Genomic DNA, 26,992 nt, shown 5'->3' on the forward strand with positions numbered 1-26,992 from the left:
CTCCCAGATTATATTTAAGGCATCCTGCATTAAGTCCTCTATATTCCTTTCGTTGTTGCCTTTAATTATTACACAAATGTCATCTGCATACCCTGGTTGTTTCATATGCTTTATTGTTAAGGGTCTGTACCAAATCGTCTGCCAGGATTGACCAGAGCCGAGGCGATAGTATCCCTCTTGTGGGCATCCTTTGCGGATGTTGCTTACCCATTTAACAATTGCTGGATCGGCTCCCCTATTGGAGAGTGCCAATTCTATTGCTTAAAAGTTCACGTTATCAAAGGCACCCTCAATGTCCATAAAAGCGCAGAGGGCTATTTGCTTTAGGTCAAGGGCCTTTTCTATATCGCTAAAAATTGTGTGTAGTGCTCTAACTGTGGATTTCCCTTTTTGATATGCAAATTTCAGTTTATAGAGTGGGATTATCGAGATAACCTCCTCTCTTAGGTAACAGCAGCTTTTCGATGGTTTTCAACATGAAAGACGTGAGACTAATTGGCCTATAGGGTTTGGGAGATTCAGGAAGCTTATTGCTTCCTTTTGGTAGGAATAATAACTTGACCTCCCGCCAAATCTTAGGGCCATAACCCAAACTAAGACTTGATCTGAATATTTGTACCAGAACGGCCATAAATCTTCTCCCAACCTTTGATTTTTGTATGATAAAAAATGAAAATGTTTTTAGTGTTACTTTTTTCTGTAGTTAATTAAATTTTAATATTTTTTGTTCCATAAATACCCTTCTTTATTATTTATTCCTTTTTGCTGCTGTTTTATATTTCATAATATTATAAAGTCGCTACAACTATGGCTTATATCAAATACCCTTATACAACTAAGAAGAAAAATTATATAATAAATACGTTTCAAACATGGTTGTTGTTGTTCATGTGTAAGCTACTTTAAATTTTTTTGGTTTTATGTTTTTATAGTTTTTTTTTTTTGTTTAGTTTTCATAAATATTTTCTTTTTTTACTTTTAAATAAACGCAATTTTTTGAAGTCGATGACATGAACGTCCGCTGGAATCTTTACTTATGATTAACTGTTGGACTGCTGACAGCTGATATTTTCCATTTTAAGGCGGTTACATATCTGCCAATTTTCTAATCCGCACCACCGAGCGTTGCCAAAGGGATGTTGGTGATACTTTGTTTATTCTGGTATTCTGTTCGCGCGATGCAATAAGGCCTTTTGTTTATAGAAATGGACGTGACATGTATTTAGTGAAAAATATATAAACAAACAAGAGAAAATAAATATTTAGAAAAAAACGGAAATATATATATTTAAACAAAAAAATAAACACATCAATTTGCATTGCCAAAAATTTATTTATCGATTTATAGCTTTTGCACTTGTTTGTAATTTCCGAAAAATTTGCGCAAAACCAATTTAAATATTTCTCAATGAATTAGGCAGCTACGTAGAAACTCACCGAAATTTCTTTGTATCAGCAGCGAAAAATCCCTTGCTCTCCGCAACACCGCTGCTGCCTAAACGTTGACGTCATCTACAAGAGCAGAATTCAGAACAAAAATTTTAATCTACATAAATAAATGCGAGAAATGTATTTTCGAACAAGAAAAATATACTAAAACTGAAAATATCGGCTAAGTACCTATTTAAATACTAGTTTGAAAATTTCAAGTACATCATATGCGTGCTCTAATATATATAAAAATATTATTATATTTACATTAGTAGTTTTACAATTTTAGTTCGCTCATTTTCTATTCGGTCATAAGCAGCTGGAAAACATTGAATTCAAATTGCTTTCAGACAGCCAAATGTTTTACAGCAATTTGTGTATATGTATGTACATATACTCGTACTCACACAAGTGGAGGGGAAAGTCGAAGAGAGAAAGAGAAAAAAGTGTATAGTTTTACAGAATACGAATATTTCATGGTGTAATGTTTGTGTGGCGCTTCATGTTGAATTATGCAAGACTGAATGGCCTAAATAAAACGATTGCCAAAATCCATTAAAACACTTGAAAATGGCAAACATATGGTAACCATTAAGAGAATCTGCATACGTTTTATTTATATTCATTAACTATAAACATTCATATATTGAACCCCACGACTCAATTTTTGTTTTTGAAAAACAACGAAATTTATGTAACGTTTTTTTTATAACAAACCTTCGAATGCTTTTATGTCTTATAGCTTCTCATAAAAACTCAATTATTGTCTATTTATTAAAAAAAAATCTTTTAACGTAAATGCAATTCTGTCGAAACACCTCTAACACAAATGCCTTAAAGCTGGACAAATATGTACATGTGTGCGTATGTACACCTATGTTCTCAATAACAGCAGGGCATATATTGCAACTTTTTGACTATTTACTATTTTTAATTTTTTGTCTTACTATCTTTTTTTTATAAAAATATAGTTTCTTTTATAGCAAAAAACATTTAACTCAATGTTTCAAACTTTATACAAAATTAAGAAAAAACTGCAAAAATTTTCGCCAGAATTTTTAGAAAAATTCTGGATATGCAGTTTTGTTGCCCATTCAAATTTAGCAAAATTGTGTGTCTATTCAAAGAAGCTCAAAATTCGCGTTGATTTTTAATAACTTTTTTTGTTGATGGTAATATACATTTCTTTTCTTCCATTTAGGGAACGCTCGAAATTTGTTTTATATGGAGAAAATGCGCAGAGAAAAAAAAATCTACGCGGTTTTTAAGCGACTTTAAGCTTCCACTTTTTTACTGCTTATTGTACTGAAATTTAATGGCTATAAAACTGCTTACCCAAATTTTTTCTAGAATTCGCATTAAAAAGCTTGAAACTTTGGTGAAAATTTGTTGAAGTTTTTAAAATTGCGTACAAAGTTTGGCAACGTAAAATGGTATGGTTTTTATGGTATTATAAACTATATCTTTATAAAACTAACAAAAAGATAATAATGAATACTTTGCAATATCTGTGCTGCTACTGTTGTGAACACAGGCTCATTATATTATATGTTTTTTTTTATTAACTTTCGTTTATTTGCAATCTATTTTTATATAATTATATGAAATTTTTTTTTTTTGTTAGTTGTTTTTATTTATTTTTATTTTTACAAAGTCTTTCTCACACATTTAATATACTTAGCTTCGTCTAGTTAGCATGGATTTATAAGCAAAATAAGGGATTTATAAAAAATCAACACCTTTATATATATTATATAATTGGCGCGTACCCCCTTTTTGGGTGTTTGACCGAGCTCCTCCTCTTATTTTTGGTGTGCGTCTTGATGTTGTTCCACAAATGGAGGGACCTACAGTTTCAACCCGACTCCGAACGGCAGATAATTTTATGAGGAGATTTTTCATGGCAGAAATACACTCGGAGGTTTGCCATTGCCTGCCGAGGGGCGACCGCTATTAGAAAAGTGTTTTTCTTCAGTTTGGAGATTCTAACCTACGTTTTCTCTGTGAATTCCGAATGGTAGTCACGCACCAACCCATTCGGCTACGGCGGCATACCTATTAGTGGCCAGCTCAAAAATGTCTAGCATAACAAAAGAGCCCACCCAAAGTGATTTTTCTCTATGACAATTAATTTGAATGTAAGGTGACTTTTAATTTATTATTTTATTATTCTTCAAAAAATATTTATTTTCTTTATTTATCACTATCTATTTTGTCTCCTTCAAAATAATGCTCATCAGGTCTAATACACTTGTCCGACTTCTTTTGCCAATACTCGAACCACCTTCGAATAAGAATTTTGAGAGAAATTTTGCCATAACGTGAGTCAATATGAACTATGAAAAAGAAGTGCGTGAAAGCTGTAAATTGAAGGAACTTTCGTAGAGAAAAATGAAAAGTTAGGTTAGGTTAATGCAAGCATAAAAGATAATAGGCAGAAAAAGAGGACTCTAAATTATCCTAGCTTAACAACTGCTTCGGACTAATTCACTCGGGTGCGCTATCACGAAATACGCAACCCTCTGTGAATCGGGTTACAATTTAGCCAAATTATAAAACCGGGGAGCCGTTGCAATACTAAATAAATAATATGAGTCTTCAAATCGCCACTTCTCTTCTCGCTATGTTTGAGCTCTGCTCGCTTACCGAAAAACTCGTAAATATTCGCATCTCGCGAGTACGGTTATACCTCAAAAACTGGTATACGTATTTAACTATATTCAATACTACCAACTTCCTTTTCTGATATGAGGTAAGATTGATTAGATCGCCTTCATATAAGGCAACTTTTGTTGCTTCAACTCGTAAGGGAGACGAGGAAAGAAGAGGGAAACTGTGCCCGTGCGGGTCAACACGCTTTGCTTTCAAGTTCTTAATATTGTTGTTATCTGTAGACTAAAAACTGAAACAATTACATGTGAACTCGACGTGCAACACCAAAATAGAGTTCGCAATATTAAAGTAACAAAATTTTCCCTGTAAGCACTCGCCTAGTACTTCCAAACAAAATGCCATTTTTGGCATCTCCTTTCCAGTGCTGCCATCTTTTTTCTTGCCAGTTGCTTCATCTATTCGCCACGCAACTGATCACTAAACCTTTCACTTAACCACAAAATAATCAAAATTAGTTAGTATAAAAAAATTCACTTCCCTAAGCTTTTTGACATAGAATTTAATTTTACATGTCAAGCTAAGATTAAGCGACTATCTCTGTCTAAATTTTTCCTTTAAAAGAAATTTTATCCACCTGAATCAGAGCTACATTTTGTCAAAATCTATTAACGCTTCTTGTATGCGAGTCCTAGGTTATTTATATATTACAAAAATTTAAATTTTCGGCACTTCGAAGTACTTTCTTAACCTTCCTACGCAAAAAAAAATATGTGTCCTAACACTTTATTTCTAATTTTTTTTTTGTTGGTAGTGCTTGCGGGTGCCGCAGCTGAATCGAATGAAGCGCGATGTAAGAGTCTAACGCTCGTCGCCTTCTTAAAGGAGGAGGACCGTATATCGGTCGCTGTAAACCAGGGACTTCACGTAACGCATAGAAGCTATATCGCACCACCGTCTCATTGACGCCAAAGCACGAAGGAAAATCAATGCCTTCAAAACTAGGCCAAAGCCGGTAACCATGGTCAGAGAGCTATCCACTGACCACAGCTGCTAACAAATAAATTGGTTGCTCATGTATTCACATATAGTATATCTGATCCTTTTATTTCTGTATAAAACATAGGGCCTCAACAAATTGCTTCCACTAGTGCCTATTTTCCGCTAGTATTTTTATGCTGCTCAATAAATGCTGCAATACTGTAACCCTGTCACTCCTTTTCAACTCTGTTTCAAATACTCAGCTGATGCTTAGCTCAAATATTGCGGATTTTTTGCCTGGTTTGCATTTGCTTGAAATGAGATTTTAATGAGTTTTTTAACGGCAATTTAACGGAAGAAATCAGTGAAAATGGCTTATTACTAAAATATAAAAAATTAAAGTGGATTGTGACCGAAATTTCAAAGCGGAGGCCAGTGACAAAACGATTTGATTCCAGACGTTATATATTTTTTACAACTGCAGATGCAGAAACATTCAATAATAAAATGCGCTATACAATAATCCCTGCATTGGGGCAAACTAAATTCTGAAAATTTAATAAAAAATAAAAAATTTGTGATTTTGCTTACTCTTTTTCTTCCAACACAAATTTTGAAAATGCTGGATATTTATGTTATTGCGCAAAGCGTTCCGAAAAGTTGCAACATTTTTACATCGAAAATGTTGCTTTGCAATATTGCCACATTGATTGAGTCGCGGACAAGCCCATAACCTGATTAATTCATTATTCCACCAGCACACCCCACAGCGAGTTTTTGTGGGCACACTGGCAACATATTAATGGCTTCTTAATTTTCTCCATTAGCAGACAGCCAGAGCAAAAATTAGAAAGAACACATTTTTGGCATTAACCTAAGTAATGGGTGTCTTTACTTGAGCCATGACTAGGCGCGATTTGTTGTGAATTAAAAATATTCATTTAGTCGTATTCATTTTCTTTGTTTAGCTGAAATCGTGCAGAAATTGTTTACGCTTGATCTTTTTATTATTGCATATTTTTAGCTTTGAAAAAAAGTTCAAAAAGAAATACTTTTATTTTTTGGCAAGCATTTAATCCATGCCACAGAAACCTGTGCTTTTTTTCTTCTTTTGCTTAAATTTCTGCTTCATAACTCATTCTGTCACAGTTTTAAATACGAAGAAATGCTAAAAATACTACTTAAATATAATATCACGTAGGACATTATAATACCATAGAAAAAAGTGAAAGCAGTAAGCAAGCTGGACTATGTGCACACAAGCCGGCCGAACAAACCAAACAAAAAAATTAAAAGAATTGAAGAAAAACAAGCTTTGTATGAAAATAAATCTTTACGTATACATCTCTCTAAAATAATAATAACGCTAATTTCTATTCTTAAGTTGCAAACAAATGATCTGCCACGAAAATGTGCATACAAAAGTGCGAAATTGTAACAATGGACGAATACGAGCCACCATTCTACGTGGCTAAAAAATATGAATTATATTTACAAATACACATAAATATTTTTGTTTTTTAATTCCGGTGTATACCACATACGTAAAGGGTGATCAGATTGGAGGTGCTTTTTTCAATAGGGATTTTTTGACTAGTGTCAAACTAAATAAATTTTTTTTAGTATTTATTGACCTTTTATCATGGAAAAATTTAGGCTTCAACAACGTTTACAAAATCGTACAATTGTATCACGAAAATCGAATCTCTGTAAAAAGTGTTCATCGCGTGCTCGGGCCAACTTATGGTGTAAACCGTTAGCGATGAGGCCCAGTTTTGGCTCAATGGGCTACATCAATAAGCAAAATTGCCATATTTGCGCTGAAGAGCAAGCCAAAGCCTTTCAAGAACAGCCATTACATCCATTGAAAACAACCGTTTGGTGCAGCCAATGGGCTGGAGGAATCAAATGACCATATTTTTTAAAAGACGAGACTGGCGCCAATGCAACAGTGAATAGCGAACGCTATCGCGCCATGCTAAACGACTTTTTTATGCCAGAAATTACAGCCGGTGATCTCTGCAACATTTGGTTCCAGCAAGTCGGCGCTACTTGTCAAACAGTCCGTGAAACAATGGATTTATTGCGTCGTCGTTTCGGTGAGCAATTTATCGCTCGTCTCGGATCAGTGGATTGGCCACCAAGATCGTGTGATATCATACTTTTGGAATTTTATTTGTGCCGGTATGTAAAGCCTAAATGCTTTATGGATAATCTAGCTTCGATTGAGGCATTGGAAGCCAACATTACTAAAGTTATTCACGAGATACCGACTGAAGTCCTCCAGCGAGTCTTTCAAAATTGGTGCTTGGGGATGGCCGAATTACGGCGCAGTTGCAGCCAACATTTGAAAGGGAATATCTTTAAAAAATAAATGTCATGAATGGTTCTACATAAAACCTATAAAGATTCCCAATCAGTTTGAATTTCCGTTGTTTTATTTCAAAATAAAATCCGTTATCTCTAAATTGATCACCCTTTATATTGCTACTACTGTAGCGGTGTTGCTGCGCACGTATCACTCAAAAAGTTGACAATTTCTTTTTTTACGTAAAAACGTAAGTTTTTGGAAGTATTTTGGCAAACTGATGAAACGAATGTTCACGATAATATTCAAAATCTGTGCACGCTTTCACACTTTCGAGATATATATGTAAGTGTGTATGTTTATATTTATTCAGATATTATATTCGCATTTGTGCAAGGATATTAAGAAGAAAAACATCTCATTAAATTTGATGGTATTCTAAAAAGTAAAAAATAAAGAATTGATGTACATATCATATGTGTGTGTGTATTTGACGGCAGACCTTAAAAAATAATATCATTAAATCATGCATACTATGTGCCGTATGTGTGTGTATTTGTATTACTGAACCAAAATTTTTGAAAATCAACTAGGAAAAAATTGCTAAAACTTGGCAAACTCCTGCATATAGAAATCAAAAAGATGTATAAAATATTGCGGGTATGTATATATTTTTCTTAAAAGCGAAAATGCTTTGATTCTTAATTTCGTTTAGCGTGGCAAATCCACAAATCTTAATAAAAATTATTAAATTAGCTTTATTTTTAACTTTTGATCTAACGAATTCCATGAATCATTTGATTATGTGGTTGGCGCCGATTAAATTATAATGCAGCAACAACTACAACATCACCTATTCCCATTTATTTGATAAATTTAGCCGAATTTTAACAAATTTTCTTTTAAAGCTAAATTTGTCAGGCTCAGTAAAGACATCTGACAACATTCCGAGCCCTTTACTTCATACAAGGTGGCGCAAAAATAATCATCCAATTTTGTTTTTGATATTTTTACTAAAACAAACCAGAAAAATTTTGTGTGCTGGAAATCTTTATTTTTTTGACCTTTACGCGCTCCATAGCTTCTCTGTTTTTATTCTGCAGTTGTCTATTTACAAGCACGATGAAGAGAAAAATAGGTTGGTCCCAGTGAATTTGACAGAATCACTGTGTGACGTCGCACTTGTACACTTTATTCGTGTGTTATTTGTGTAATTTTTCTTCTTGCATACTTGTTGGCATTTTCACATCTCTCTCATGCAGCTGCACCAATGTGACGTTATTGATTTCCAAGTGTCAAATGTGATTGACACCCCACGCCATTTGCAAAACTTATTATTCTTCAGTTTGGGTGATTAATTTTGCGCCACCTTATATTAGATGGAGTAAAGAGATTGAGCTTTTTCACTATCCTCTCACCCCAACCCAAATTAACTCTTCTTCTTTTGCCTAGCCTTATCCTATTTCGGGTCGGCTCTCCTTACGCAATATCTACAGGACACACGGTCCTGGGTCGTCTCTTCACTCATGCTTCTGCATCGCATGTCGTTTTTTATAGAATTTTTACATGTTTTTGATGGTCTGCCTAGCCCTCTTTTTAAAACACACACTGCGTGGTTCTCTGGTCTTCTCATAACATGGCGGAACCAGCGAAAGCGAGTGTTCAAAAGTATTACGCCACTAGCCCACTTCAGCATCCGCATTTCTGCCACGTGCAGTTTCTGTTCAAATTTGCGGGGTATAACTTTTGAATTCGGTATGTAACTTCTCGCTCGAAAATACCACCTTTACGAACATGCGAACCCAAGTATTTAAAACTATTCACATTTTGATAAAGGTATCGATTGTTAGAGTTGACCAATCGCAACTCGCTGCTGCAAAACGAAACTCGGCTTATTCGTAGTCCGTTAGATTCGAGGGCATGTACCTACTTTTCTTGAAGAATGGCTTTGTCGCGTGCGGGCTACATCGTCGACATACAGCAATGTCCAAGGGTGATTGCCCTGAATGCCACGTCTAAGGCAGTCCATGATCAGATTAAATAGAAGAGGGTTTAAAACTTAAAGTTGATGTGCTCCTACATTTACATAGAAGATTTTGGTCAGGCCTCTCGTACGCAGTCGAACGCTTTTTCGAGATGAATGAAAACTCCAGATTTTCTTTATGTGAAATTAACTGATTGCACAATTTATCAATGGAGTTCTTGTATGGTAAAGTGCACTCAATTAATGCCTTAGTCATTTTTTATTGGACCTTAATGTGGTCAATCGTGCTTGACCGACAACCGTAAATAGTATGAGATGAGCCTCTAAGGCAAATTAAAGTGAAGCCTAATAATTAAACGTTTTTAGTGGAACATTAGCGATCAATTAGAAATGTAGAATATTCAGACAGCAGTACGTACTAAGGGAAATACTTTAATAAAAAAATATCTTAATTCCATCTATGAATCACTTTGTTTATTGTAACTCAACAAGATTATAATTACATGTAATATTTTTGTGGCATCACGAAACCCTTCTCTGTTTCACAAGCAACAAAAACCGCCCAAATAGCGACGATGCCGTGCGATTAAAGTCTCCAAACTTGAGTGCAACGACCATCTGTAACGTAACAGATTTAATAACCAGGATATGGGATCATAAGACAGCTAACCTAGGTATAGTATATCCAGCACACCTGGAAGAATTCTAAATGGTACTCGTAGAGATTGAGCTTTGATAGTCGAAGACTGCGATAAACCCAATAATGAAATAATGAAAGTAATGATTATAAGGGAGCAAGAAGAAGGAGTTAATACCAAATCCACAATATTCAAATAATATTGAAGGGCAAAAGTTTGGAATTAGATTGAGACGACCGCGTTATTTATTAGCCACCTTACTATGTATTTATTAGCTACAAATTTTGTGCCCTTGTTCGTTTCTTCGTGCTACTTCAAGAAGGTGAGAGAGCTGCCTAGTAAGTTATCTCCTGTGCTCACTTTTTTGCTGTACTGAAGATCGAATATTGGTTTGGGGAAAAAGAAATCATTTATTTGCTTGGTAGATATCTCTTCAACTATCGAGCACACAATATAAAGTTTATGCTCGTTGTCAAGGCGACATTTTACACTAAAAAAACTGTTTGCCGTTTTTTTTTTGGTTCTTTTTTCGTTTGTTCGATTCAGTTGCGAGTTACAGGGTGTTAACAATGGAAGTAAACAAATAGAAAATTCAGTACATTTTACAGTTTTGCTTTGATAAACGCCAAGCCAAACCGCTGAAATTGTGAATGGTGTCGATACGGTAACAACCAATTACGGGCAATTTTGTTTTGATGTTAAATAAAATGTCGATAATGTCGAAAATGGCAATAAAATCACAGAAATCCTCGAAGTTGACCGGTATGTAAGTAATCTTGAGTTTGGACTTTTACAGTTAAGTAATTCATTTAAACAGAAGGTATATCAAAGAGCAATAATTGAAAATTGCACGTTTTCAAAAGTGTGCAAGCAAAAAGCTCACAACGAGCTTTGTGGAGAGTTAAGGTAATACAAATAGCGTATAATTGTGTTTCCAGTTATCAAAAGAAAGCTTGTTTCGAAATTTGTACCTGCAGCTTAGCTTTGTCTAATAAATGAATGAGTGTACCTCATTATAGTACCTCGTCCAAGCCCTTAGTAAACCTACAGGTAAGATAGAGCTGGTTTGGGCTGAGCGTGTATGCCTTTCTTCCGGCCACATCCGGTCGAGATATCTCATTCTTCTTTGCGCTATAGCATTACATTCGAGAAGAAGCTGTGTGCTGGAGTCTCCGGAGACTAGTCGCCGAAACGACATGAGTCAGTGGATCATAATATGTTTATGAAAACGCCCGTGAGTATTCTCTGTTCGTCCTTAGGGAGGGTTATGAGTTGCCTGAACCTTCTTTGATTGTATCCTCCGAGTAAAGGTTTCGCTTGACGTAGCCCCATAATTTGGTGTCAACCTACGTCTCTTAATCTTAGGCCTTCACTGCTAAGCTTCTCCTTGATGGTGTGTTGTCCCATAAGAAGGAAGAGCTCGAGTCCTATAACTTTTTCTAGAAAACGTTTAAATGTTTTGTGGTATTTCTTTAGCTGCATTAGAACTATCGATAACTATAGATTGGAAGCTTAAAATGGCAAACTGTGTCGACATATCTATTCAGTAGGGTTTGGCAAGTCATCAAGTTATCATCATCGGCCCTTATTTCCTTCGAAATGAGGAAAGAGCTGCCGTTACGGTGAATGACAAGCGATATCAAGTTTTCATAAATTAATCAGCTAAACATCGATAACAGTCGGTATCAACACGAAGGCGCAACTTACCCTACAGCGTGCGTAACAAATTAATCATCACTATAATAATCGTAATCAAAAATGGGATTGATCGAATAGGCCAAGTGACTCGTAGCCACGGCGGACACATGCTGAATATCATATTAAAAAATAAATGCCAAGAAATTATTTAGCAGATGCTAATAGTCAGCATAAATATTCATCATTCCAAGAATATTTTATTTAATATTAACAATTTAAGTTCTCAAGGTCTTCAAAACCAATACGAAAAAAATGTATAAAAAATTAATAAAATTAAAGCTATCTAAAATATATTTATTAATGTTCTTTTTCAATTTTTAAATAATTTAAAATAATAACAAACAAATTCGACTTACCGCATTTTCTAACTAAACGAACTCTATTCGGTTTTGCCATTTGCTAACTAGTGTTCATTTAATGTTATTTGGAATTGTTTTTTTCGCGTATTAATTCTATCATGTAAGATGATGTTGTTGTTGCCAGATTTCATGATGACATCCTTAATGTGTTTCCAAACTATTTGCCATGAATTGATGGTAAAAAAATAAAAACAAACGATAAAGTACCCTAAACACAGGATGTATGCGTGTTTGTGTAGGGTACATAAAATTTAAAACATGGAAATCATGTCTAGTTGTTGTGGTTGTGTTGTTATTGTTGTTTTTGTTGCTGTTCCTGTTGTTTTGTTGTTAATGACGCTCAGCTGAAGTTTTAGAAAACGGCTTCATAGAAAGCCCACAGTAAAATCAACAAGAAGACCAGGATAAGGAAGGTGGTAAACAAACTCCTCGCTTCATTCATTTTGTTGCTGTTGTTTTTCGTTTAAGCTGTAGGTCATGGGTGAAATATATAAAGAATTTATTAGATTTTTACGCAAATTTTGGTATGAATTTTTTTTTTTTGTTTTTTGGAAATCAAATAGAATTCTTTAAAAATGCTTAGCACTAAACTGGAAATATTATATAACGAGCAATAAATCACTATTTGATTTTTTTTTTGTAATTCAAATTTGAACACGAATTCTTCTAAATCCTTAATATGTATATACTTGTACAAATTTTCTGTATGATAATATTTATTTTTTGATATTTAGCAATCACGCACCGCTAGCGGTAAATGGTTTAATTGATCGGAGCACACCGTTCGTACCGAATGCCTCTGAAAAACTGGCAATCGCATCTGCAAGAATTCTCCACAATGACCAGGCCGATTAGCGTCACAGTGCACGGAATCGTATCGGAATTGAATCAAAAGTGTGCCGGCAGCAGAATGAATTACATACATACATACTTAAGTTCGTATATACAACTGTACACATATTAGAATATATACATACAATCATGCATACACACATACATATAAGCGTATATTAGAACTCATAATTTCATGTAAGAACATATGGACTAGATGGATATAGCCAAAAATATGTGCGTACATAAGTATTTACAAGCATACGCATATAAATAATTATGTATCTCAGCAGCGCCTACATACATCTGTACTATACATACAAACACACGAATATAGAAACATACAAATATGAGGGGATCATTGGCGAACATTCGCTGCTTTTCGGCAGATCCGCAACACTCTTCGTGTTCAAGTGCGTGTACATGCCGTTTGGAATACGGATGAATGCCTACCCCCAATAGCGTTGACGGCGGCGTCGGATGTGTGGTGATGGTTGAGGAGGCTCTGTGCGATTATTGGCACGGAAACGTTCGGTTTGGTTTTGTGTGGGCGCAAATGATCTTCATGCTTGTTGTTGGAATTGAATTTTTGAAATCAAAAGGAAAGGAACATTATTTTTATAGATAAATATTTAGGCATATAAATATGTGTGTATTATCTACTGGCAGTTTGGCTTCATTGACTTGTAAAAAGTATTTTTAACCAAACTAAAATAATTTATACTCAAAGTAAAATTTAACTAAAGCAAATTCCTTTGACAGCGCTATATACGAGGAGTGTTCAAAAAATGAGTTGAATTTTCATTTTTCTCAAAAAATATTTATTTTTTCATCAATTTCTGTTTTATCTCCTTCAAGGTAGTCCCCCTTAGCAGAGAATGTTCATTGCATTAACATTCTCTGATAATACACTTATGCCAGTGGTTTTCCAATACTCGAAGCAGTTCTTATAAGCACTTTTGTCCTTGAACTCTTTCAGCGATTCGGTTTTTATCTCCTCAATCGTCGCAAAACGCCGTTCTTTCCTTGGGAACAGGAAATAGTCAAAGAGGACCAAGCCTGGTGAATACGGTGGCTGAGGCATGATAACGGTGTTGTTTTTTGCCAAACAATCTCTCATAAGCAAAGATGAGTGAACAGGTGCATTATCCTGATGCAAAAGCCATGCATTTTTTTCCACAATTCAGAGCGTTTTTTGGTATTGCTCCACGAAAACCGCGCATAACTTCAAGGTAATATTCCTTATTTACCGTACGACCTTCAGGTTAGAACTTCTCATGCACTACGCCATGGTAATCGAAGAAAGCAATGAGCAAAATCGTGACATTTGATCGAGCTTGATTGCTTTTTTTGGTCTTGACTCTTCTGAACTCTTCCATTGGGACAATTAGGCTTTGGTTTCGATGTCATAACTATATACCCATGATTCGTCACCAGTTATGACCCTTTTAAGCAAATCTGGATCATCGTTGACGTCATTCAAACATTTCCTTAGCGATGCTAATGCGCCGTTGTTTTTGTTCAAAATTCAGAAATTTTGGAACAAACTTCGCTGCCACACGCTTCATGCCCAAAATTTCCGAAAGATTGCATTGCATGAGCCAACCGATATGCCGACATCCTCAGCAACTTCTCTAATTTTGATTCGGCGATTCTCCATAACAATTTTCTTCACTTTCTCAACATTTCCATCGGTTGTTGATGTGCTGGAGCGTCCAGAGCGAGCGTCGACCTTCACATCTTCTCCACCTTCTGTGAAAAGCTTCTACCACTTGTAAACATTTTTTGGCTCCGAGTACTCTCACCGTATGCCACTGTCAACATTTCAAGTGTTTTTGAGCATTTAATTCCATTTTTTACACGACTTTTGATGCAACTTCTTTGATCCATTTTTTTCGATAGCAGCAAATCGCCGAACACGCAAAACACTTGTCTTACTTATGCCTCTCACATATTGCTAAAATCGTGAACATACCTATCTTCGAGACGAATGTACCAACATAAAAAAAAATAATAATCGAAAGTTCAATGTACATAGCCCGCGAAATTTTAAAATTCAGCTTACTTTTTGAACACACCTGGTATGTATGTATGTAAGTTTACTAGAGTTGCTGCTAAATTATTGCCACATTCATGCAGTGTTGATTGCTGATGGTCGGTAATTAAGGGAAATAGTACAATGCCGGGAAATTTGCCGTCAAATTGTAGTTAATTTTCATAAACGACGAAATATCATATAAAAGTTCCAAAGGTTACAAAAAGGCGCCCCAATCTACTTTCGGACAGAGAAGCGAGAGCAATGGAGCGATTATTGACTCATCAAGTAGCTAAAACACACAGGGGAGCCGCAATAAAGGTAAAATAGCCTGAAAAAAGCGGGTTGGAGACTAAAAGTCAGAAGGCTAAAAGTCAGTGAACAAAATATAAATACTGAGTTTTATGTAATAAAAGTAATCGCCGAGCAAATTTTTTTTTTTTATTTTTGTAATATCTTTTTTATTTTTAAAATTAAATGAATACCTTTTATTTTTTAAAAAATGAAGCGTTCAACCTGAAAATTTGATAGTACTGTTTTGAAATATGTCTCTACAGACAAATGAAAAATGCATGAATGTGGCAAACATTTAGCCAGTTCTGCCCGTCACTGTATATCCGGAATACAGGACAAGAACTAATAATAAATATCGGAAGTTGTCAAAGAAACAATTAAACCCCACACATTTGCTAAACAACGTCATAACTCAAAATATCAAAAATTCGAGAAAAGTGACTTCGAAGTTTTCATTTTGCTATGCCTGCCTAAGTGAACGTAAAGGCATATCTATATATTTTCATCTAATGAGGTGCTGTTAATACATACAAATTTTTTTGTTTTTTTGGATTACGGCTCTCCTGCAACAAATGATTGATTTGACGTTTTTATCTACCTATTACGTGTATGCTAGAGCTGTCAAGGCCGAATGTACCGAGACTAGTCGATTCAAATCTTAGTATTGTATTATTATTATTACTTGTATACACTAAAATTAATTTTTTTCTGAAAATTTGAAAAAGGCGAGCTAAGAAGCATTAAGGTAATTCCTAAAGCGCTCAGTCTAAAAAGCCCATAGCATTTGAAGATCTGGAAAGTAAAAGGGTTTATAGACAAGAAGGAAAAGAGCGAAGTGACAGAGAGAAAGAGATAGGATAGAATAGAGAGAGACAGACATAGCTAGTCCTGTGAGAATTTTCGAAATTCTTTGGCAAATCTGTAAATTTCCTTCAGTTTTAGGGAACGAATATTACTCATTCTCATGACATCAGAATCCAAAATTCGTAGCCTTGCTCTAGAAAAGGCAGGACACTCACAGAGAAAATGATCCGGGTCCTTTAAGCAAGACAGGCAAATCGTGGGTTGTGTCCTGTAATTATTCCGACCATCAACCGAATGTATTACTTACCAAATTTTAAAAAAAAAAGTTCGACTGTTTTCTGTTCGGGCTTGTCACAAATCATTTTGCACTTCTGCAGCGTTCTAGACTGGACCATAACTCTTTATGTAAATTGCATATATAATAACTAATGCAATTCATGATTCCTATAGAACTGTTAATCGATTATTGTCGCCGATCCGCAGTTGACCAATTCATCGGCAATTTCATTTCCTTGAACACCGCAGTACCTTGGAGCCCATATAGGTACAAGCTTATTCCGTCTTGCAACAGACGCCTTCGCCTGAAGAAGCCTGAAATGATTTAGATATGTTCACTATACTCGCTTTATCGGAAATCTTAATTAGTTTTCCTATTTTTATTTTGGGAGTCCAAGACTGGTGTAACAAGAAAAAATTCTATCCTTGCTTTTATTTGGCTATCTTCGGAAATTTCATTTTTTAGCGTTATTTTTTACAGTATCAAAAATTTCATGATGAAGATATGTACTTGAAAGGTTTAGCAGTCCTTGCAAACACGCGAAGGTGTTAATCTCACCATGTAAATAGAATACTAGGTGAACAAAAATATATCCAAAATGAAAGCAACTATACACATATCTCACAGCAATGTTTTGCTGCTGTTCCCACGCGTGTTTAGCTTCAGTCTGTACTCTTACACTAAACTAGCATAAATATAGTAATTGTGAAGGGCTACACTGACCTGGTGATGAATGATTCACCTTCGGTAGCTGATAGCCCTTATTTCCACACGTCTTTTCGTCAAATAAATGGGATCCTATAATTAAGAATTAAGCATTCCTCGTTCCTCGAATGGCAATATATGCTTTGCACTGTTGCTTTTTATTCCAATCAAGCGACTATTCGCATTGAAATACTTACATACATACTTTAACATAACTCGACTTTTTTTAGAAGACTAATTTGCTTCTCAGTGGAGTTTGCATCCGATCGTTGCAAGATACCCAGAGGATACTTGGGCTAAGCCTGGAAGTGGTGAGCTGCTTGAACCGTATGCAGAAGAATCGTCCTGGAGTTAATGGCGCTCAGGGGCTTCTACACATGGAACCATCCTCCGATCACAACAACAAACGATGTCAACCTGGAGATAAACCGACGAATCACGCTTGTTAATAGGTGTAACTATGGTATCAGTAAGCAAATGTGCAGCAGAGACCTCTCTCGCCACACACTCTACAAGCCGCTCATCATACCAGTGCTATGGCACTGAAGCATGGGTTGTGTCACAGACAGAAAGATACCACGAGAAAGAGATACTACAGAAAATCGTCTGTACTCTTCGTGTTGGCGCTGACTACTGCCGCCAAGTGAACCACGAGCTATATGAGCTCTACGACTATGTGGACATAGTTAACCGCTTCAATATTCAGCGCTTGCGCTTGCTGGGCCGCGTCGAACCTATGGATTCAGAAGCTCTAGCAAAGAAGATGTTCAGATGACAAGTTAGAGGACAACGACGTAGGGGAAGACCATGTCTCCGGTGGAAGGGCCAAGTAGAGGGAGCCCTATAATCGGGAGGGATCGCTAATTGGAGAAAGCGTGCGCAAAGTAGAGACGACTGGTGAGACATGTTGCCGTCGGCCTTAATTCCGTAATCGACTGTGGTCCTCGATCAGGCCATATAAGTAAATAAGTAAGTATGGTGAGTATTTTGCTTTGTAAATAAAAACAAATATTGTTCGCAGAATTGCTTCATATCGCAAGTCAAAAAGCAGTCCTCGTATTTGTAAGTATGTATGTACTGTAATATGTATTTATAATCTAATATGTTCTTCCTCGAATTATGACCGCTTTTATCGCTCGTACAAAATAACATGTTCAATAATAATACTATGTATGTATGGATGTTAGAACTAATGTACCATTTTTTGTGTACAATACAGTGAGAACATGAGAACCACTTCAACACTCATATACGGAACACATGAAGTGTTTACATTTAAAATTGTAATTATATATTGCACTGTATTTTACAAGATTTTTGATTATTTTTACAGATTTACGTACATATGTATGGATATGCACCCTGTAGGAAAATTTTGAACAGTGAAATGATTGAACACAAGTACGATATAGACAATTGCGAACCACTTCAAATAGCGGTTAACCACATCTGTTTCCAGAATATAACAGCATCAACGCTAATTCTGATGAATTACGAGCATATAACGATATGTGATGACTATGGCTTTTGAGTACATTTTTAATGTTTGAATGGTTTTCTATTCATTATTTGAATACAAAGTAATAACGATAATTGTGTAACATTTAGATTTCAATAAAACAAAGTTAGTGAAATTTATAAATTATAAGTAATTATAATTGTTACATTAAATTATATGAAAATCTTAGAATTTATTTGTTTCTCCCCTCTTGAATGACATAGCGACACACTGCCCTATCGCCCATTATGACAACGGCAGCAGCGTGATTTCAAATCGATATATGGAATGTAATTCGTCGAATTCAATTACAAGATGGCACAAAATTAGTCATCCAATTTTGTTTGCGAATTACTTTATTACTAAATAAAAAATTATTTTGAGTGAGGAAAATCTTCGTTTCAGCCTTTATGCGCTGCATTACTTGTCTGTAGCTGACTAGTGCACAAGTATCAAATGTGATTGACGTTTGATGTCATTAGCAAAATTATAAATGTTGTTCTTGTTGTTGCAATAGCACAACACTCCCCATACTTCTTGTTCGGATATAAATACGGGTCGTTCAGTTGACGTAGATCCGATTATCGTCGAAAAATTATAAATATTCAGATCGGGTGACTAATTTTACGCCATCTTGCAGTTTGAAGCTATCGAAGAAAGAATTCAGAGTGTACTAGCTCTCATATGACGGATGAAGGACTAAGGTTAAGTTAGGTTAGGTTGACCTGGCTGTCTGAAAGCCATCACATATACCTATTGGTCCTTAGTGGTACCAGATGGAGCTTGACCCTTACTTTTCCTTATAGTAGGCTTCTTGTAATAAGCCTGCGTCTTTTGCGAATCGAAGCAAGCTCTGAAGTTCTAACCCCAAGAGACATTCTAACCTCTCATATTGTAGAGCTCCTAAACACTTCTTCCGGGTTCTAGCTAATGCAGGGCAAGAACATAGAAGGCGTTCTAGAGTTTCCCACTCTTCTAGTTCATTGCAAAATCTGCAGCTATCATTGTTTGCAATTCTTGCTGTCAGTATACCTTCGATAGTTCTGTTTTTTTTCTGGACAGGGCTAGTATGAGAGATGATTAACGATTTTTTATGGCCGGAATTGGATGGTATTGTTATGGACAACGTTTATTTTCAACAAGACGACGCTACGTGCCACACAAGCAAGGAAACCATTGATCTTTTACGGGAAAAGTTTCCGAACCGTGTTATCTCTCGAAGAGGTGATCACAATTGGCCACCGAGATCTTGTGATTTAACACCTTGTGTTGTGACTTTTTTCTTTGGGGCCACGTGAAAGAGAAGGTCTACACTAACAGCCCAGGGTCGATTCAATACCTCAAAGATGGATTTCGGGAGCCTATCGAGGACATAGTGCAGCCACTTTGAAATTCGGTTATGGAAAATGTCATGGAAAGGATATTGTCCTGTAAGCGTGGTCGAGGTGGTCATTTGCCTGATGTTATTTTCCTTTATTAATGGCAAACCTTCCTCTTAATAATGAAATAAACATCCGATCACTTATATTAAAAAATAGCATTCAAAATAACACCTCTGTTTGGAAACCCCTATATATATGTTGGAATTGCTCAATGCCTTTGCTAGTGCTACCACAAAGACTTCTGCTTGAAAAATACTGCAGTGGTCAGGGAGCTTAATTGGCCGCTTGATGTCTAGCTCTGTGCAATAAATCCCTGCACCTACTCCGTTCATCATTTTCGAGCCGTCACTAAATATATTAAGCGTATTGGGACTAGGTTTCATACTTCTTTTCCACCCCTCTTCTACTATTATTGTTCGGAATCTCTTCACCCAATTGTATTTCTAAGAAAGCGTTCAAACTTGTTAGAAATTTCCAATTGCAGCCTCAGGGCAAGCACAATAAACCACGTTAGAGGTCGCAGTGCATTATGCCTCAATAAAAATAAAAATAATGGTAAAATAAAGTCCCAAGCGATTGGAAAGAATTGACACTCTCTAAAATACGTGTAGAAATATGTATGTAGGATTCCGAGTTAAACAATTTGTTCTTACTTTAATTTAGACAATTTCTTTATTACTTCAACTTAGACAATTTGTTCCTGTGCGTTCCTCGCTTGATGGCTGTTTAGTTCACAATGTTCTATCTGTCCTGTCGTTCGTATCGTCAACGTCTTCGTTGGGTATGTTCGCGGTATGGTAATCTCGGTCTCCTATTATGTCTGTTCGTCGTGTCTGTCATTTCCTACATGTATAAGTAAAATTCTGATTACATTCTAACTAGAAACGGACCATTTCGCTACTATCAAATTTTCCTGCTCGGTGTAGATGTTACTTATACGTACATAGTCACATGCATGCTTCACTTATGGACACCACTGAGCATATTCATACATACGTGTGTACATATGTATGTATGCACTTTGGATGATCAACTCTATCACTTGTTGTTAGCATGATCCAGCAACAAACTGGAATTTCTCATTTGTTTATAATGGAATGTGTGAAAGAAAAACAAAATTCATGCAAGCCTTTTGATTAGGCTGCCTTTAGTCACTTTTCAATGAACGCCTTTCAACGCAATGTTTTTATGGATTCCCATTAACAATTTATTTATATTCCATTAGTGTTTATAAAACTTGACAAATTGAGTGGTGAATGTTAACTGCTTGATTTCTCACAATTTCCCAGCAAGCTATCAATAAGTTAAGGGAAAATAGAAAAAGTATGCTTACTTATAACTACTCTACAGACCAGTTTACACCTGCTTATAAGCAGGCATATTATTGATGAATATGTATTAGAAAATTTGCGTAATCGAATTATTTGCCAATGGAAAAGTATGTTAACACGATTTTTAGGAAATACAGTGCTAACTTGACTTAATGACAAGTTTTAACAACTTATTTGTTTCTTATTAAAGTTTAATAATTTTTGTATGAAAATATAACTCCTTTTCCATCAAAAACCATATAAATACGAGCTTCAAACTTTGTGCAAATTAAAAAAAAATCAAAAAATTTGCATAAAGCATTCAAATTTTTTGATTTTTTTTTTTTTTGCATAAAGCATTAACATGTTTTGTAAAATTATTGAAGGAGTTTCGAGTATGCAGAGTTATTGTGCATGAAATTTTGGTATAATAATGAGCAAGTTTGAAGTGGCTCAAAATCCACGGCAATTTTTTTCTTGGGACGATATCGGGTGTTCTTCCACATAAACCAAATTTCGTGCATTCGTTATATGAAGAAAATCCACAAGACGCCAACAAAAAAGATTTATGAAATCAACACGATTTTTGAGTCACTTCAATTGGTTGCTAATTTACTTTATCGAATTTCATCGGGCTATAAAGGAGGCTAACGAAATTGTTTGCAATTTTCCGGAATTTCTACTTCAGAAGCGTTCAATTATAATTTGTATCAGGTACACAACTAAAACATTGGAACTATTTTAGATCTAGTTCTCTAATAACGACAATAATCATGATTCCGAAAATCATTCGGTTTAGAAACTGGTCAATAAGCTGAAGCGACCATATTTTTTTAGAGGCGTCTATCAAATAGGTCTATCACCATGGAAGTTCCACGATTGAGCAACACGAGCAAATATTAGACCTGTATTATGAACGATTTGAAGGTATGGTTATCTCTAAGATCGTACGAATTCCCTCTCTTGACTTGTTCCTGTAGGGTTCTCTGAGGTCGCAAGTGTATGCCAATAAACGGTAGTCGGCCGATGTTCTCAAAGCGAAAATAGCCTAAAACATTACTCAAATTCTGCCGTTCAAAGCTGCAGGGGACAATTTATTGTCCATGTCGGTTCTACAATACTGGAAAAATCTGGCAACATTCTCCGTACTGCTACAATAACAACTATGTCATTTTGCATACATATTGATCCATATAGCCTTTCATATAAAAAAATAATCTGATTAATACCTCATAGACAACTTATTTTATTCAATTTTGACTCGCCCTTTTTGCTAACCCCTGAAAAAACATTGAAAAATTGCCGCCTTAGCGGAATGCGTGGTATATCGGCCACACACAACAAAATAATAAACAAATTTTGCTTTAGCAGCAGCTGTTCTGCTACCGCAGACAATGGCAATCCTGAAATCCATTTCTATCATGAGAAAGCTTCAGATAAACGTAACCTACGGTTCAGCAAAAATCAATAAAAATTCAAAAAACTTGACCTCAATCTGTCAAATACACATATTTTTGCACTTTTCTTTTGTTTCGTTCGACAAATTTTTTACTGGAAAATGTCCATAACCAAATTCACAAATAAGCGTGAAAAAATTTAATTATTATGTAAACATATAATTTACCACAAATTAAATAAAAACACCATTTATTAAACTTACCAATTATTCAACTAGACACGACATCTTATGAACTATGCGATTACAGGAAAAGTGCCTGCAATCGATGCTGGTAATTGTTTGTTGGGCTAAGGCTGCTTAAAAGATGGCATATAAGAGCCAAAGGCACACCAAAAGTACTGCCAAAATAGAGAAGGTGGACAACAAGCTTCGGACTTCACTCATTTTGAAACTGTAAAAGAAATTAATTTTATAAATATGGGAATGCCTAAGCGGATTGCGGGGGGTTAGTAGCCCTAAGAGTGGCATATGCGGTTTTGAGAGGATTTTTTGGGGTATTAGTATCACAGGTTGTAACTCAAAAAACAAGTACAAAACCATATTTGCATGAATTTATTTAAACAAGTTTATAAAAAGGAAATTTTGTTATATTCGTTTAGTGATACAGGTACTGATCGCCGTTTAATGGACAAGCCTTTTTCTGTATATAGTATATGATTATAGTATATACTAGATAGTTCTCACAATAGTGATGGCTGGCTGAAAGTTGTATGATTCAATTGAAAAGAGTTTTACTGAATGTGCGAGTAACTCTCATCGGCGCCATACGCAAGAATTGAAGACGAAATCATCAGTATACCAAAGGCATTAGAATACCAAAAGAAAAAGAGCAAAAATACCATGAACAAAACTCAAAAAAAACTGAATACATTTTTTTTTTATATTTCAACTTATTAAATAGTTTTTTTTTTGCCAACCTAATATGTAAGGTGGCGCAAAATTAATCACCCTATTGGAAAATTTTTAATTTTTGCAAATGGCGTTGTACGTCAATCATATTGGACACTCATGAACTAAACTGAGACACATACGGTCCAAATAAAGATTTCAAGCACTTCTATTTTTCCACAAAAATTTAATGAAAAACAATATTGGATGATTAATTTTGCGCCACCTTGTACATACATACAGACGAAAGTATGATTATGGTCTCTACGTGCCTATAATATGCGCCTGATAGTTGCCTCACAAATTCTTAGGTGCGTTAGTACACTTTCACTTCAAAAACAGAGTTCCAGCAAAATTTCAAAAAATACATAATATTATATTATGCACACCCTAGCGTAAAATTTGTATTGCTCAACATTTCTTAACCCTATCCTTCACAAAATTCGCATCACGTCCAAGTGTGAGCGAATCTTGCAAGTCTATTGGAGTATATTTATAAATAAAAGTGTCGTGCTTTGATAAATCTTATCGCAAAACCAAATTTTCTAAACATCTCGACCGCAGGTAGACTTTGTTTCATAAGATGAATAAGAATTCTCTTAATATCTCTATCTAAACACACCTAGCAGGTCCGTTTTCTTTGCACTAAACACATTTATAGTATATTCTGAGCATAAATGAAATCGGAACAAAAATACGTTTCTTCCGGATATCTCGCATCCAGTGCTGTGGTGGGTTTAAAAAGCCATCCTAGTTACGCTTACAAAAACTCACCTCTATTTGAAAGCAAGGAAATTGGCGTACGAAGTGAACTACAGTAGTGGAAAGCCATTTTTTCACGTGTGAATAGCTGCACTGCGCCCAGAAAAGTCTTTGTGTATCGAATCTTCAGTGATGAAGAAAAGTGCGGGCGAAGTGTAGAAAATTAGGCGCAGCCTAGTTTACACGAAAAAAGGGAAAGTGTTTTTAGACTAATATAGGATCGCTGAACACGAAAGCGAATTTCATTTATTTTTCCAGGTTTGACTAATTTTATTTGACTTTTTTGGTCGTTATTTTTTTATTTTGATTTGTTATCAAAAACTATTTTTTTTAAATTTAGCTCATTGTCTAATATATGTATGTATATAAACCATTCGAATCCAAGTTTCCAACTTTATACAAAAACTATAAAAATTCCGCACTTTTTATTCATTATTTCACGGTTTTATTTAGAATGTCTAGCTTTGTAGTTTTGTAGCTTATTAAATTTTAGTACAATAAGATGCAAGTTTGAAATTGCTAGAAAATTCGTTTGATTTTTTATAATTACGAATGCACGACATTTTTTTTATACGGAGAAAATGTGAAACATCGACAGGGAAAAACAAATATCAAAAACAAACAAAAGTTTTAGCGACTTTTAGTTTTTACTTTATAGTACTAAAATTTATTGGACTATGAAATTGCGTGCACAAATTTAAATTCTGATTTAAAATTTTGAACTTTTGATGAAAATTTGTAAAAATTTTCTAAATGTGTCACAATGTTTGGGACTTGAATTATTATGGTTTTAGATATAGAAAGCACTAAATTTTTCTAAAAAAAATAATATAAATTAAAAAATAACTAAATAAATCGCCAAAACTTGTCAATATGTAGTGCCTTTATAATAATTTCGAGGCGCGTATGTATGTACGAGGTTTCATAAATGGCTGTAATGAGCAAATTAAATACTAATCTTGGGATATAATGTATATCACCTCAGTCTCCCAACTTGAATCCTTCTAGCGGTAAAACTGCAGGAGATTAGGTACCAACCAAAAGTGGAAAACCCTAGTGAAAGGAAAGGGAACAAAAGATGGCTCTTCTAGATGGGATCTAAGGCTGACAACATTACACCTATATTAATTGTCGCGAATCCACAACAACAGGCTTGGATAACTGATACCATCAAAATATACCGACCCAAGCAACGATGGAAGCAATGGTCTGCACAAGACTCTAGTGCTAATCAAGATGTTTTTACATTACCAAATTTGTTAAAATACAAATAGCATTAATTTTCAAATATCAGTAAAATTTGATCAATACAAATCACCACTGCGTATGAGTAATTTTGAATGAATAATGCTCAAGGATAGTGTAGTATTTCGTTTACTAAAGGCTAGCAAGATATGTAAGTAGAACTTAGCTGCCAAATAAAGATTGAAATTGTGTACCATATTACTATAGTTGCTATAGACTAACAGATTTCTATGAGATCGCTTTGTGATTTTGTGGGCAGTGATCACATAAATTAAATATAATGGAGTAAAATATTTGCTCTATTTTGCTCAGCGCAGTTACCTTTCAAACGACCTTCGGTTCTTCTATGAAATTCTACAAAAAAATAATTTTTTAATATATTTCAGTTTTCCATATGAATTTGTCAACATAAAATATATGAATAATCAACTCAGTGTAATGAAAAAATTAATTTGCTATAATCGATATGTTTCGTACCTTTTAATGGCAACGTTAAACATATAAATTTCATTAATATAAGAATACATAATTTGACATATGTGCTTATTATATTGGAAAACAGCCAAAATACTGCGAGTTTTATTTTAAAAAATAAATAAATAACTAATTAAAATACTTTTGTAAACTTAAATTATTAAATTTTAGTCAAGATTAGCACATAAAAAAGCCAGCATACACCCACGCAAATACACGAGCCGGTGAAAGACGTATAAAAAAGAAATTTTATTAAATAATAAAGAAATGTGAGAAAAAAACCCAATCGTTTGATATCAAATTGATAACCGTGTAGTAATAAAATTTTCTTTCGTATGAAAAAATTAAAGAAAGCAAAAAAATCATTTAGTTTCATCTATAAAAAAAAAGTTTTAACCCAAAAAATATTTACAAACGATATGCAAAAATATATGCTTATATGTAAATGTATGTATACAAAAATGGCACATTTATTTTAATTCACTTGACATTGCTGTTAAGGAGATTTATGTAAATTATTATTATTATTTTTGTTTTATTATATTATAATTTTTATCACGCACCTTATTTGCTATTCGCACTTGAATATACACAATTTTTAACTTTTTTACTTAAATTGCTCTGTAGAGCTAACGACTGTTGGTTTGAAGACTTCGGGTCTAACTGAAAATCCTTTGCACCCATATAGTCCATTAAAGAGGTGAGTATGGCGATTTAATTTTTGGTAATAACATTTACTCAAATATATAATATTACTCAAGCACTACAAACACACTTATACTTGTACATAAGTGCATAAGTGTATATGTATTTATACTCTATTATACCAAAATTTATAAAATGCTGCAAATGCTATTCAGAAAAAAATTAGTAGATACTATATACATACATACATATATGAGCATATGCTTCAATACGAAGCTAAATAAAGGGTGATCCAAATACAAGTTGGGTTTTTAAAAGTTTATAATGGCGTGGTTGGCTCATTCGTGCCTGACGTCTCATTTGACTAACGGTCG

At 34.7% G+C, this 26,992-nt stretch overlaps 1 long non-coding RNA gene across 2 annotated transcripts; it reads right to left on the reverse strand.

Annotated features, from left to right (window-relative positions):
• Positions 1 to 687: 687 nt before the first annotated feature.
• LOC128864411 (uncharacterized) lies at positions 688 to 26,645 on the reverse strand. 2 transcript variants are annotated; one of them, XR_008454680.1, is made up of 5 exons: positions 26,537 to 26,645; positions 22,806 to 22,995; positions 12,007 to 12,477; positions 1,438 to 1,512; positions 688 to 1,190 (listed from the first exon to the last, which is right to left on the reverse strand). It is a non-coding gene; the product is annotated as an uncharacterized LOC128864411 (long non-coding RNA). The 2 variants fall into 2 exon arrangements; XR_008454681.1 differs by lacking the exons at positions 22,806 to 22,995; positions 26,537 to 26,645 and adding an exon at positions 12,755 to 12,844.
• Positions 26,646 to 26,992: the final 347 nt, after the last annotated feature.

This window comes from Anastrepha ludens, chromosome 5 (genome assembly GCF_028408465.1).
Source record: "Anastrepha ludens isolate Willacy chromosome 5, idAnaLude1.1, whole genome shotgun sequence".
NCBI lineage: Eukaryota > Metazoa > Arthropoda > Insecta > Diptera > Tephritidae > Anastrepha > Anastrepha ludens.